A 12079-nucleotide genomic window follows, 5' to 3' on the forward strand; every position below is an offset into this window, starting at 1 on the left:
GCACATGGAAGGTGGATAGTACATACTAACATATTCTTTCTTCTTTTAACATAAAAAAGTCAGCTTATAGGACAGGGAAGGTGGCTAAGTGGTACAGTGCTTGCATTACATGCATGAGGAGCTGGGTTCTATACCTCAGGTCCACATACCCAGAAAAAGCCAGAAGTGGTGCTGTGGCTCAGGTGGTAGAGTGCTACCCTTGAGCAAAAGCAGCTCAGGGACAGCACCTGGGCCCTGAGATCAAGCCCAAAGACAAGCAAAACAGAAAGTCTGCTCATTGAAATTAGTCAATGCCTCCCCTGCAATAAACTGGCTTTAGTTCACTTTCAATAGTACTGTCCTTTCAGTGATTGCAGGGGACACTCACAGAACAGACCTTATGCCTCTGCTGTCATTTATAAACTAGCTGTTGTACAACATTAAGCATCAACACATACATTTCTATTCTTATCATTTTGAACACAATGGGATTTGTAAGGGTAGGTAAAAATAAGTGAAGGAAACCCTTCCTTTTCACCTATTTGTTGTGATAGTAATGGATCTATTTTGCTGTGCACCTAAGTCCCACACTTATCATTGAAGTTCTCTCTGAACTACTTTTCAATTTCTTTTCTTCTTAGGACACACACGAACACACACGTCCTGAAGAATTTTACCAGTACACCTAACAATTGTTTTACTACCAATTTTTCTTGTCCACAAGCAATTGTATCATCTACATAGGACAAGACTATTACATTAGGCCACTGACTTGTTACAGGTCCCTGTGTCAACAGTGAACCCTGCAAGAAACACATGCACACCGTGGCCCATGCTGTAGGTGCCATGCTGTGCTGGTGGTAGAAAGATGTGTAGTACAGGCCCTGCTCTGGGCTTCTCATTCCTGTCCCAAGGCCTTGCCAGGCTTGCCTGTTGCATGAAGACTTTGGCACACCCCTCCTCTCCTCAGCTGGATTCTTACCAAACTTTTCTTTACCTTCCATTTTGAGTTCCTGCCTGGACCATGAGCCCAACCAACTTGCACCACACCAGATAAAGTCTCCACATCAAACTTTTTGTAAGAAATATTTAAGTTAGAATGCTTTGGTTGGGTTTTGCTCAGACTTCATATACAAGTGAGCCAAAAGATGGTTGGCTGTGGATGTTCCAGGTAGTTATCTACTCAAAGTACTGAGACTTCTATAACAAGAATTTCATAAAAGGGTGTAAGTGATCCAGAAAACTTAAAGAATAAAATTTAAAAGAACTTCAAAATTCATTGATGGAACAGAAAATAATGTACACATAATTTTAAGCTAATTATGGGAGGAAAAATGACCTATAGCTGGACAAACATAAAGATATAAGTGCTCAAGGTAATGCAAGGGGGTCTTGGGTGGTCCCTGAGGGTCTAGTGAAAATCCTATGATGGCCTTGTTCAGTACCCACTGTGCTCAGTATCCCAGCTTCTGTCCCTTCCAGTCACTCTGAGGTGCATCATTCCAGGTTAACCTGAGGAAGAAACAAGGGTTCACCTAACATCCTGCTCTCTCCTTGGGGTCAAGATTGCTTGGCAACTGGAGGTTCTTGGTTAAATACTTAGATCTCTGGAGAGCAGACTCTTCAGGGTCATGACTTTGGGTCTTATTAACTGACCCTGATGTGATAACACAATTTTCTATAACATAAATATGATTTTATTTGTACACTTTATCCAGTAACATTCAATAAATGGCTATTGAAAATAATCTAATTGAGAGCTGAAATCTTCATAAAAAGGCAGAATTCTGCTAAAGCCTAACTTTGGAAATGACTACAGAATGAAACTTATTAACCACCAATAATCATGAGATGTGGTACAAGTGGTAGAGTGTTAGTGTTGGTTTCACAAATGAAACCTTGATCAAGGATGTTATATCAGTTCCTGAGTTGAAGACCTCCTATAGGCACAAAAACATTCTTCATGATAGTGTGAAAGTACAGCTTTTCATGGAAGCAAGCAACTCTGGACTTATCCATAAGGACTGGCTTATATAGCATCTGGAGTCTTGGTCTTGGTTTACTAATTAAGTACTTTCTGATGTAACACAGACATTTTCTCTAAATGCATCCAGGATTCGTTTAAATACATAACTATACAGTGGGAGCTATCTTGGCTCTAGAAATTCTAACTTTAAGTCAACCTTTGTGTTTATGTAAATGAAGACAGTATATTTGTTGTAAGGTAAATTATCCCAAAAGTCACATTTTTTAAAATGTATAAATGATGTAATTAGGCTCTCAGTAAGTTTAGAACACTATTTTGTAAAAATATGGAACGCTTCACGAATTTGCATGTCATCCTTGCACAGGCACAGGGCCCATGCTAATGCTCTCTGTATTGTCTCGATTTTAGTCTATGTGCTGCCGAAGCGAGCACAGAAGCCACATTTTGGAAGATGGAATACTGGAGACTTTATTACAGAGGTAGCAGTCTGCAAGCAGCTCGCCGGAACAAAAGCTTGCTGTCCACAAATACACTTATACAGCTTACAAACAGGTCATAAAGGAAAAAAATAAATAAAAACAAAACCAACAAACCAATTCATAAAAGGGTGTAAGTGATCCAGAAAACTTAAAGAATAAAATTTAAAAGAACTTCAAAATTCATTGATGGAACAGAAAAAAATGTACACATAATTTTAAGCTAATTATGGGAGGAAAAATGACATAGAGCTGGGCAAACATAAAGATATAAGTGCTCAAGGTAATGCAAGGGGGTCTTGGGTGGTCCCTGAGGGTCTAGTGAAAATCCTATGATAGCCTTGTTCAGTATCCACTGAATTGGGACACCATGATTACCAGAGACAAGCCAGGAGACAGGACACAGAACAGGATCACAGAGGCATGTGGCGTAGCATCTGGTGCCACTGCTGGTCCAACCTAAATAGGGCCTGAGCAGTGGCAGGTCCATAGGAAACTCCCAGTCCCAGGCACTGAACTAACAGATTGAGTAACATATCAGCCAAATGCTCACCCCTGCTTCCAGGGATCCAGGCACACCCATCATCTGGTAGGCAGGTGATGGATGTTGTCATTTCCTTCCCCGAGCATGAAGACAAGATGGCAGACTCCACCACCATCCACCCTGTGGTCAATATGGCACCAGCCAGGCCTGACCCTCTTATTTAATATTACTGATTTTATTAAATCACTTTATAAAATGTTACAGCCTCTGCATCATTTTCTAAACAGTTAAAGAGTGTGCTTCTTGTAAAAGTCACTTTTCTTTACTTTATTTGTTGATGTGAAAATACGGAACAGAAGGGTTACAATTACAGGAGCAAAGTAATAAGTACACTTCCTATCAAGATTGTTACCTCCTCCTTTGTTTACCCTTACCATCCCTGCCCTCCCATCTCCCACACCCCCCACCAAACTTCTAAAATTCATTTTTCAACATAATGTCTTGTATATCTCATTGTTGCAATGAGTCCACCAGTATCCTTATTTAAACAATTTTTTTCCTTCCCCGCCACAAATTATACCAACATCAAATACAGAGAAAACAACGATTATACTGTGGATAGGAACATACAGAGCAACAAAGAAATCATCTTATAAACATGTTAGAAACAATAGCAAGCAAGAAAAATCATTGGAGTCTTTATCTTCGGGTTCATTTCCCCTAACATCAACTTATCTAACCGTTTCTGCTTGTCTCACACATATACCAGTTATTACAACTAAGGGAAACTATGGAACCTATGTTTCTTTGGGCCTGGCTTACTTCACTCAATATAATTTTTTCCAAATCTTTCCATTTTCTAACAAATGGGGCAATTTCATTCTTACTGATGGAGGCATAGAATTCAATTGTGTAGCACATTTTCTTGATCCATTCATCTACTGAGGGGCATCAGGATTGTTTCCATATCTTAGCTATGGTAAATAATGCTGCAATAAACATAGTCGTGCTGGTAGCCTTAGGATATTCTTGTTTGTGATCATTCGGGTAAGTGTCCAAAAATTGGGATTGCTGCATCACAGGAGAGCTCTATGTGTAGTTTTTGAGGAACTTCTATAAATCTAAAATATATGTGGAATTCAAAAAATTAAACCCCCCAACAATACATCCTCAGAGAAACAACTGCCCAATAAATAGGTGGGCTAAAGTCTTAAAGAGAAACTTCTCTGAAGAGGAAAGGATGGCCAATAGACACATGAAGAAATGTTCAACCTCCCTAGCCATAAAAGAAATGCAAATCAAAATATTGAGATACCACCTCACCCTAGTTAGAATGGCAATAATCAAGAACTCTAATAACAACAGATGCTAGAGGGGATGTGGACAGAAGGGAACCCTACTGCATTATTGGTGGGATTGTAAACTTGTTCAGCCACTTTGTAAAAGCCATTTTTCTTGAGCCCAAACTCTGAAAGAATAATTCTCTCATTTACCAAAAATTAAACATTCTTCTTTTGAATAGTTTATTACTTCCATCTTCCTTCTTTCCTCTCTCCCTCTCTCACTTCCCTCCCTCCTTCCGTCCTTCCTCTCAGGGCCTAGAAGTGATGCTGTAACTCAAGTGGCAGATGGTTTTATTTTTTTTTTTTTTTGTTAACTTCAATTTTTGTGAGAGATTGCTCAATGTTTTTTTGTGCTTGGTTATTTCCCCTAATGTCATATCTACCTTGGCCCTTTATGAGATAGCAAATGAAAGACTTCTTCTCATCACAAAGAAATATATGTGTTCTGGGTTTTGGATATATACTCATTGCATGGATATACACTGATTGTACAAAGAAAATATGGAACATCACATTGAATTTCAAAATAAGTGCAATATAATTTGTAATTAGCCTCTAGAACATTGAGAAAATGCAGGCTTGTCACATTGTCCACACTGGTGTTTTATTATAGCTCACTCAGCAGAACAACTAAATGGGCTGAGTGAATTAATCACAAGTTGCTCATCACCAGTAATTAATTAAAGAAAAAACCAAGCAGTGAAGACACTTTGGGGTTCTCCCCCAAGGCAAAATGCAAAGACCCTTGTCTCTATGTATCCACCATATTTTTTAAAATATATATTTTATGGTAAAAATACTGCACAGATTGGTCATTTAGTTATATGGGGAAGGTCATGAATACATTTCCTATTGAGCATTGTTACTCGCTCTGAGAAATATTTTTCTACTCTATATGTATTGCAATAAGGACTAATATCTTCCATCAGATCATCCATTTAAAAACTAAACTGGAATAAGTTCTTGCCTCCAATCATAACAGTCTTTATCCATCTATTGTTCCCCTAACCATGTTGGAAATGATCTGAATCCAGTCCCAAAGGGACAGTACTCATGTTTATAAGAAGAGTTTATCAAATTACCCTGACACACAATTCCTTAGTATAAAAGACACAAGTTAATAACTTCAATCTCTGAATTACTTGTCCAGACTGGTTGTTTCTACATGCTTTGGATAATATTGAAGGACACCATCCCCACTCAACACGATGAGAGAATGAGAAATGTTGGCTTAAAGACTGCTGAAGAGTGAAGAATGGTTTCCCATCACACCTAGCTTAACTCTGCCATGAAGGATTTCTCTGTATAATTTACACAGGTTTTCTGACAAAGATTTTCCTAGGTTGGGCTTTTTCTTGGGTGAATGTTCTAATATGTGTTGAAGGTTGACTTCTGGTTCAAATATTTCCTCTCATGTTCATATTTACTGAGATTCTGTCCTGTGTCCAGGTTTCTGATACCTGTACAGATGGGACTTCTGGCAAAATGTTTACTATACTCATAATTTCTCTCCTGTCTATGTTCTTACATATGCTGAGGACTCACTTCTTTTTTTTTTTTTGTCAGTCATTGGGGCCTGAATTCTGGGCCTGGGCACTGTCCTTCAGTTCTTCAGCTCAAGGCTAGCGCTCTACCACTTGAGCCACAGCGCCACTTGCGGCTTTTTCTTCTTATGTGGTGCTGAGGAATCAAACCCAGGGCCTCAAGCATGCAAGGCAAGCACTCTACCACTGAGCCACCTTCCCAGACCGCTGAGGACTCACTTCTGATTGAAAGTCATTTCACATGTTATATTCACTACTTTCTTTTCTCCTATGTGAGTGAGTTCTGTGATGAACACTGAAGTTTTCCTTTCAGATCAAAGGTTTTCCACACTTGTAATATTTTTTTTCCTTGTTCACAAAAGCCTTTATTATCTAGTGATGCATACTGAGAACATACAGAAACCTGCATGGTCCACCACATGCAGAGGAACTTTACAGTGAGTGTCAACTGTTTTATGCAATAGACAACACTTCAAAGTCACATTTTTAAAGAAAATCTTCATTTACAAAAGAAATAAAAGGTAAAGAAGCAATTACCACTTTTAAGAGTGGAAGGTTTATGCCTGTATCGAAAGACAACATGACCACAAGTAATGAAAACAATGAACAAATGAAAAACATTTTTACCATAAAGCAGTACACTTTCAAAAATGACATACAAATAATTTAAAATTTCATTATGTTGTCTATCTAACCTTTAAATATGAGGACTTTCAGAAGCAGGCCTCAACATTTGTAATTAGTAAATGAAAACTTCATTGTTTCTACATTGCTAGGAACTGTATTTAACAAAATGTGTAGAAAGTCTATAGCAAGTTGATTTTAAAAAAGGAAATAAGAAACAGTACACTGAAGGCACTCTACCCATCAAGTGCATACTATTCAAATATTGTTTTGTGTCTTATGTGAAATTTCACTATTGAACTGTTTAATTGGCAAGACTGCACAAAGTTATAGTACTAATGTTTATGGTTGCAGTTCCCATAAAAGACAAAAGCATCTGTTTCGAGTAGTAATATTGGGTGGTTGATTTGTTAGCAGACTTGGCTTCATTTTGGTCTTCGGATACAATGGCCAGCATAAATGCTGTTTATATTCACGTTTTCTTAGGTGTGTGTGTGTGCAGGCCACAGCAGCATGCTCTTGGTGTAGTCAGTGCCAAAGGGGGTCTGTACTTTCTCGAGCCTGCCTGCAGGGATGGTCTCCTCTTTTAAAGCAGGTTGTGTACAATATTCAGTACACTGAAAGTAAGCTAAACCATCAACATCACTGGTGTTTTAAGATGTTATTTTATTGGAATAATAATTGACAAATGAGGGCTATTAGCTTTGTGGCAGAATTCCCTGCATGTTTGATAACTGATCTTGTTTTATTTTTTTGGCATTGAAACTGTGGCATACTTACAATTTCCGTTTTGTTCATCACTTGTAATAGTTTTAAGATTTCTCCCGTGTATGTTCTCTGAATGTGGATCCATGACTACTTTTTGGTTACATATGTGTATTCTTGCCTGTGTCTGTTCTCTGATACAAATTGAGTGATGACATTTTCTTTTTTTATTATTGTGAGGAGTTACAATTACATGAGCAAGTAATGCGTACATTTCTTATCAAGCATTGTTGACTCTTCCTTTGTTTCCCCTTCCCATTCCTTCCCATACCCCCTTCTGAGTTATGACATTTTCTTGAAAACCTTTGAACTTAGTTTTCCTACATATGTTTTTCTCCTCTGTGTGTGTGTGTGTGTGTGCATGTGTTTTGTGTGTTCAATGTTGAACCCTTAGAAGGACTCCACATGTGATATATCTTATGGTTTCTATCCTGTGTGGGTTTTGTATTCCAATCTCAATTTTCTTACAGATGAAAGACTTTCCTAAGTTTTTTCATCTGTGTGAACCAACTTATGTGTGTTGAGCTGTGACCACCAAGTCTTTCCACATTTGTTGCATTCATAAGGTTTCTCTCCTGTGTATGCTGTCGTGTGGATATTAAGCTTTACCTTCTGTATGAAACTCTTTTGACAGTTCTTACTTTTAGAAGGTTTCTCTCCAGTGTGTGTTACCTGATGGACCTTAAGGTGTGCTTCTGGGTGGAAGACTGCCCACATTTCTGACATTCATAAAGTTTCTCTGCTGAGTGTTCTGTGATGGTTTTTAAGGTATGATTTCCAGATGAAAGAATTTCCATGCCTGCTACATAGATGAGATTTCTCTCTGGTGGGTTTTTTTTCTGATGGACAGAAAGGTGTATGTTCTGGGTGAAAGACATTCTCCACAGTTTACATTCATAAACTTTCTCACCTATGTGTGCTCTCTGGTGGACAGTAAGGTTTGCCTTCAAGGTGGAAGACTTTTGACACATGTTAATTTCATAAGGTTTCTTTCCTGTGTGTGTTCTCTGGAAGACATGAAGGTGTGCCTTCTGGGTGAAAGACTTTCCACACCTGATACATTCATGAGGTTTCTCTCAGGTGTGTGTTCTCTGGTGGAGAGAAAGATTTGGCTTGTTAATGAAAGACTTTCCACACATGTTACATTGATAAGTTTTCTCTCCTGTGTGTGTTCTCTGCTGGACAGGAAGGTGTAGTTTCTGAGTGAAAGACTTTCCACATGTTACATTCATAAGGTTTATTTCCTGTGTGAGTTCTTGGATGGACAGTGAGGCTTGACTTCCAGGTGAAAGACTTTCCACACATGTTCCAATCAAAAGGTTTCTCTCTTGTGTGTGTACTCTGATAGCCAGCAAGGTTTGACTTCTGGCTGAAAGACTTTCCACAAATGTTACATTCATAAGGTTTCTCTCCTGTGTGTGTTCTCTGGTGGAGAGTGAGGTTTTCCTTTGAGGTCAAAGACCTTCCACAACTGTTACTTTCCACAATTGTTACATTCATAAAGTATCTCTCCTGTGTGTGTTCTCTGTTGGACAGAAAGGTTTGACTTCTGGGTGAAGGACTTTCCACACATGTTATTCATATGGTTTGTTTCCTGTATGTATTCTCTGGTGGACAGTAAGGCTTGCCTTCTGGGTCAAGGACTTTCCACACACGTTACATTCATAACGTTTCTCTCCTTTGTGTGTTCTCTGGTGGACAGTATGGTGTATCTTCTTGGTGAAAGACTTTCCACACATGTTACATTCATAAGGTTTCTCTTCTGTATGTGTTTCCTTTTAGACAGTAAGATTGCCTTCTTGGCTAAAGACTTTCCACACAAGGTACATTCATAAGGTTTCTCTCCTGTGTGTGTTCTCTGAGGGAAAGCCAGGTGTGTCTTCTGGGTGAAAGAGGTGTCATATTGTTTACATTCCTCAACTGCAGGACACACACTGGGACTATATGCAGCATACATCTTACTAGGATCACTGTAGACACCCATGTTCTGTCACCCAGTGACCTTTTCTGTCCTCATCCCTAAGGAGTTCCCATTGTTCTTAATCAGTTCTGACTTCTGTATGGAGCTCAAATTAAAAGTTTTTATAAATCTCACTTTTTCCTCCCCTGCGTTACTATTCATGATTGCTACTTCAGATAGATATTTATTGTGACTTTCCTGACAAGTGGAAATCATATCCTCCATTTCTTGGACATCTAAAATGAATTATAAAAAAATAGACAAAAACATAAATGAGAGCCATAAATTCCTTAATGTAAAGATATTTTCTCCCATTCTAACTGTTACAAGATTTTCAAATGTCAAAGCATTGTTTTATGCAGAATATATAGTTATCTCCACAATGTAGTAATTAAGAAAGTAGTACTGACGATTTACAGTGGAAAATAATGTTTTTCTGTATTTCAGATTTTTCTATTTTTCTCAAGGAAATATTTACTGAAGTTATTCAGCTACACACTCTTAAAGCTATGATTCTGAATTCCACTCCATGACCAGCAACACTGATAAGAAATTGTCCCTATCAGAGGATAGTAGCCCTAGCATACTATTTTCCTCCTACCTGCACAGTACTAGTTTAAAAGAAAATGATATCTCCTTTTCTACATTTCTCATTGTCATTTTCTCTTTAAGAATGACTTCTCTAAAGACAAAAAGAATTGCTAACATTAACAATACTGACATACCAAATTCAGTTTGTCTCCACAAGAATTCTGGACATGACTCAGGGGCACTAGGAAAACTATTGCTTGGTACACCTCAAGATAAACATACCAACTGGCTGTGGATCCAACATCACCATTCAAGATACTTTAACTCACCTGTGAAATTCTTGTCTGAAGCTTCTCTTATCCATGGTTCTGCACCTTGCTCCAGCTTGACAATCAATTCAGGTTTAGGAACACAGTGCCCTGTGATTAAGAAATAGTGGAGAACTATTGATCTGCTGGGTCATCATTGCTGTAAGGCCTCAGACATCCTGTTCACAAGGTTGTTTCTAAATCTGGTTTCTCAATTAAGAGCTCCATGGTGGAGTTTCCCCGAGTTTGGGTTTATTTTGTCAATTGTGTGGCTTGAACTCAGCTCTTTTGCTCAAAGCTAGCATACTACTCGTTTGAGTCTTGGCTAAATTTCTAGTTTTTGAATGGTTAATTGGAGATAAGAGTCTCATTGTGATTTTCTGCAGTTGCTGGCTTGAAACCGAAATCTTAAATTTCAGACTCCGAGTATCTAGGATTCCAAGCTTGAAGCACTGCATCCTATGTCAGGTTTGGCTTACAAATACACAGTTTCAACTAATGATTTCTAGATCATATTTGCAGTAGTAATGTATGTTCTATTCTAGAATGTAGATCCACCTATAATAATCACTCCAAATTTGGGGAATCAGTCTCTTATTAGTGAAACATAGTTTAGAACTTTTGTCCAACTACTGATTTGCCTTCTTAAAGAATGAGAATAAAATTAGCTCTCGAATTACATATAAAGTTGATGGTTCCCTTAGAAAGAAATGTCACTTCCCGTGGACTGCAATCTTATAACTAAATAACAAAAATAGACAAATGTCTACTAAAATGAAAGCACTTGATCTTCCCAGTAAAAATGACCTTTGCTCACCCAAGGACATGAGCTTGCCATAGGTCTCCAGCATTACATCTCTATGAAGGGTCCTCTGACAAGGATCCAGATCCTGCCACTCCTTCCAGGTGAAGTACACAGCCACATCATCAAATAACATCAGCTTCTCTACAAAATGTCATGTCAAAACCAGCTTTACAATGTCGGTGGGGGGGGGGAGAGGGGGTATGGTTGGGTGGGGGGGAGGGGGGAGGCTGGGAAGGGAGGTGAAGGGTAAACAAAGGAGGAGGCTGCAATGCTTGGTAAGAAATGTATGCATTATCCTGCCCATGTAATTGTAACCCCTCTGTACAGTATGTTCTCAAATAAAATAAAATTAAATTAAAAAAATAAAATAAAATAAACAAATAACATCAGCTTCTCTAATGGCACATTTCATTCAGGAAATTAGACCTGAGTCATGAGAATTCCAATCTGGAATTTCATTACGCTGCAGGTGTGCTTTTGTCTTACATAAAATATTTGCAGCTTGCTGTGTTATCTATTCACTGGGAGAATTAAATAGCAAATTAGAACTACTTGAGAATATATAAAACTAGTCATTATAAAACAAAGATTTGTGGGACACTGGTGGCTTATGCCTGTAATCCTAGCTACTCAGGAGGCTGAGGTCTGAGGATCATGGTTCAAAGCCAGCCCAGGCAGCAATGACGGTGAGACTCTTATCTCCAATAAACCACCAGAAAACTGAAAGTAGCACTGTGACTCAACTGGTAGAGCACTCATATTGATCTGAAGAGTTGAGAGACAGCAGCTAAGCCCAGAATTTAAGCCCCAAGACCATTAAAAAATTACAGTTTCCCTAATGCATGCAAACACATTTCTGCTGCAAGCAATAGAGACAAGATAAAAATTCTAAGGAAAAATAATCTACCATGACAATATTAAGTCTAAGGAGGTGTCTGAAAAATGATATTATCATATTTTGATAAACTTTTAGTACATATCAGTTTGACAATGAATTAAACAAATATTTTTTACTGCATTTATATATTCTGCATCACTGTAAACCCTATTTAGATCTTCTACTAACAAGTGCTCTCATAAGCAAGCAGAACACATTCAGGACCGCACATGGTACAAATTAGCAGGTCTATGAAAAGCACAGTGTCCACATGAATGTTAAAACAGTAACAGTACTCCAGACAGTAGCTAATGGTTTATTTGGTCCTTATAAGATGTGATTTAGTTTCCACATAAAAATATCCTAGGCTAACCATTCCTTGTTTAAATACTAAAT

The 12079-nt window shown here is 38.2% G+C and overlaps 1 pseudogene; it reads right to left on the reverse strand.

Annotated features, from left to right (window-relative positions):
- Window positions 1-2285: 2285 nt before the first annotated feature.
- On the reverse strand, window positions 2286-2398 carry LOC122096783 (annotated as a pseudogene).
- Between the last annotated feature and the right edge of the window lie 9681 nt (window positions 2399-12079).

This window comes from Dipodomys spectabilis, unplaced genomic scaffold, assembly GCF_019054845.1.
Source record: "Dipodomys spectabilis isolate Male_0828 unplaced genomic scaffold, ASM1905484v1 ptg000388l, whole genome shotgun sequence".
NCBI classification, from domain to species: Eukaryota; Metazoa; Chordata; class Mammalia; order Rodentia; family Heteromyidae; genus Dipodomys; species Dipodomys spectabilis.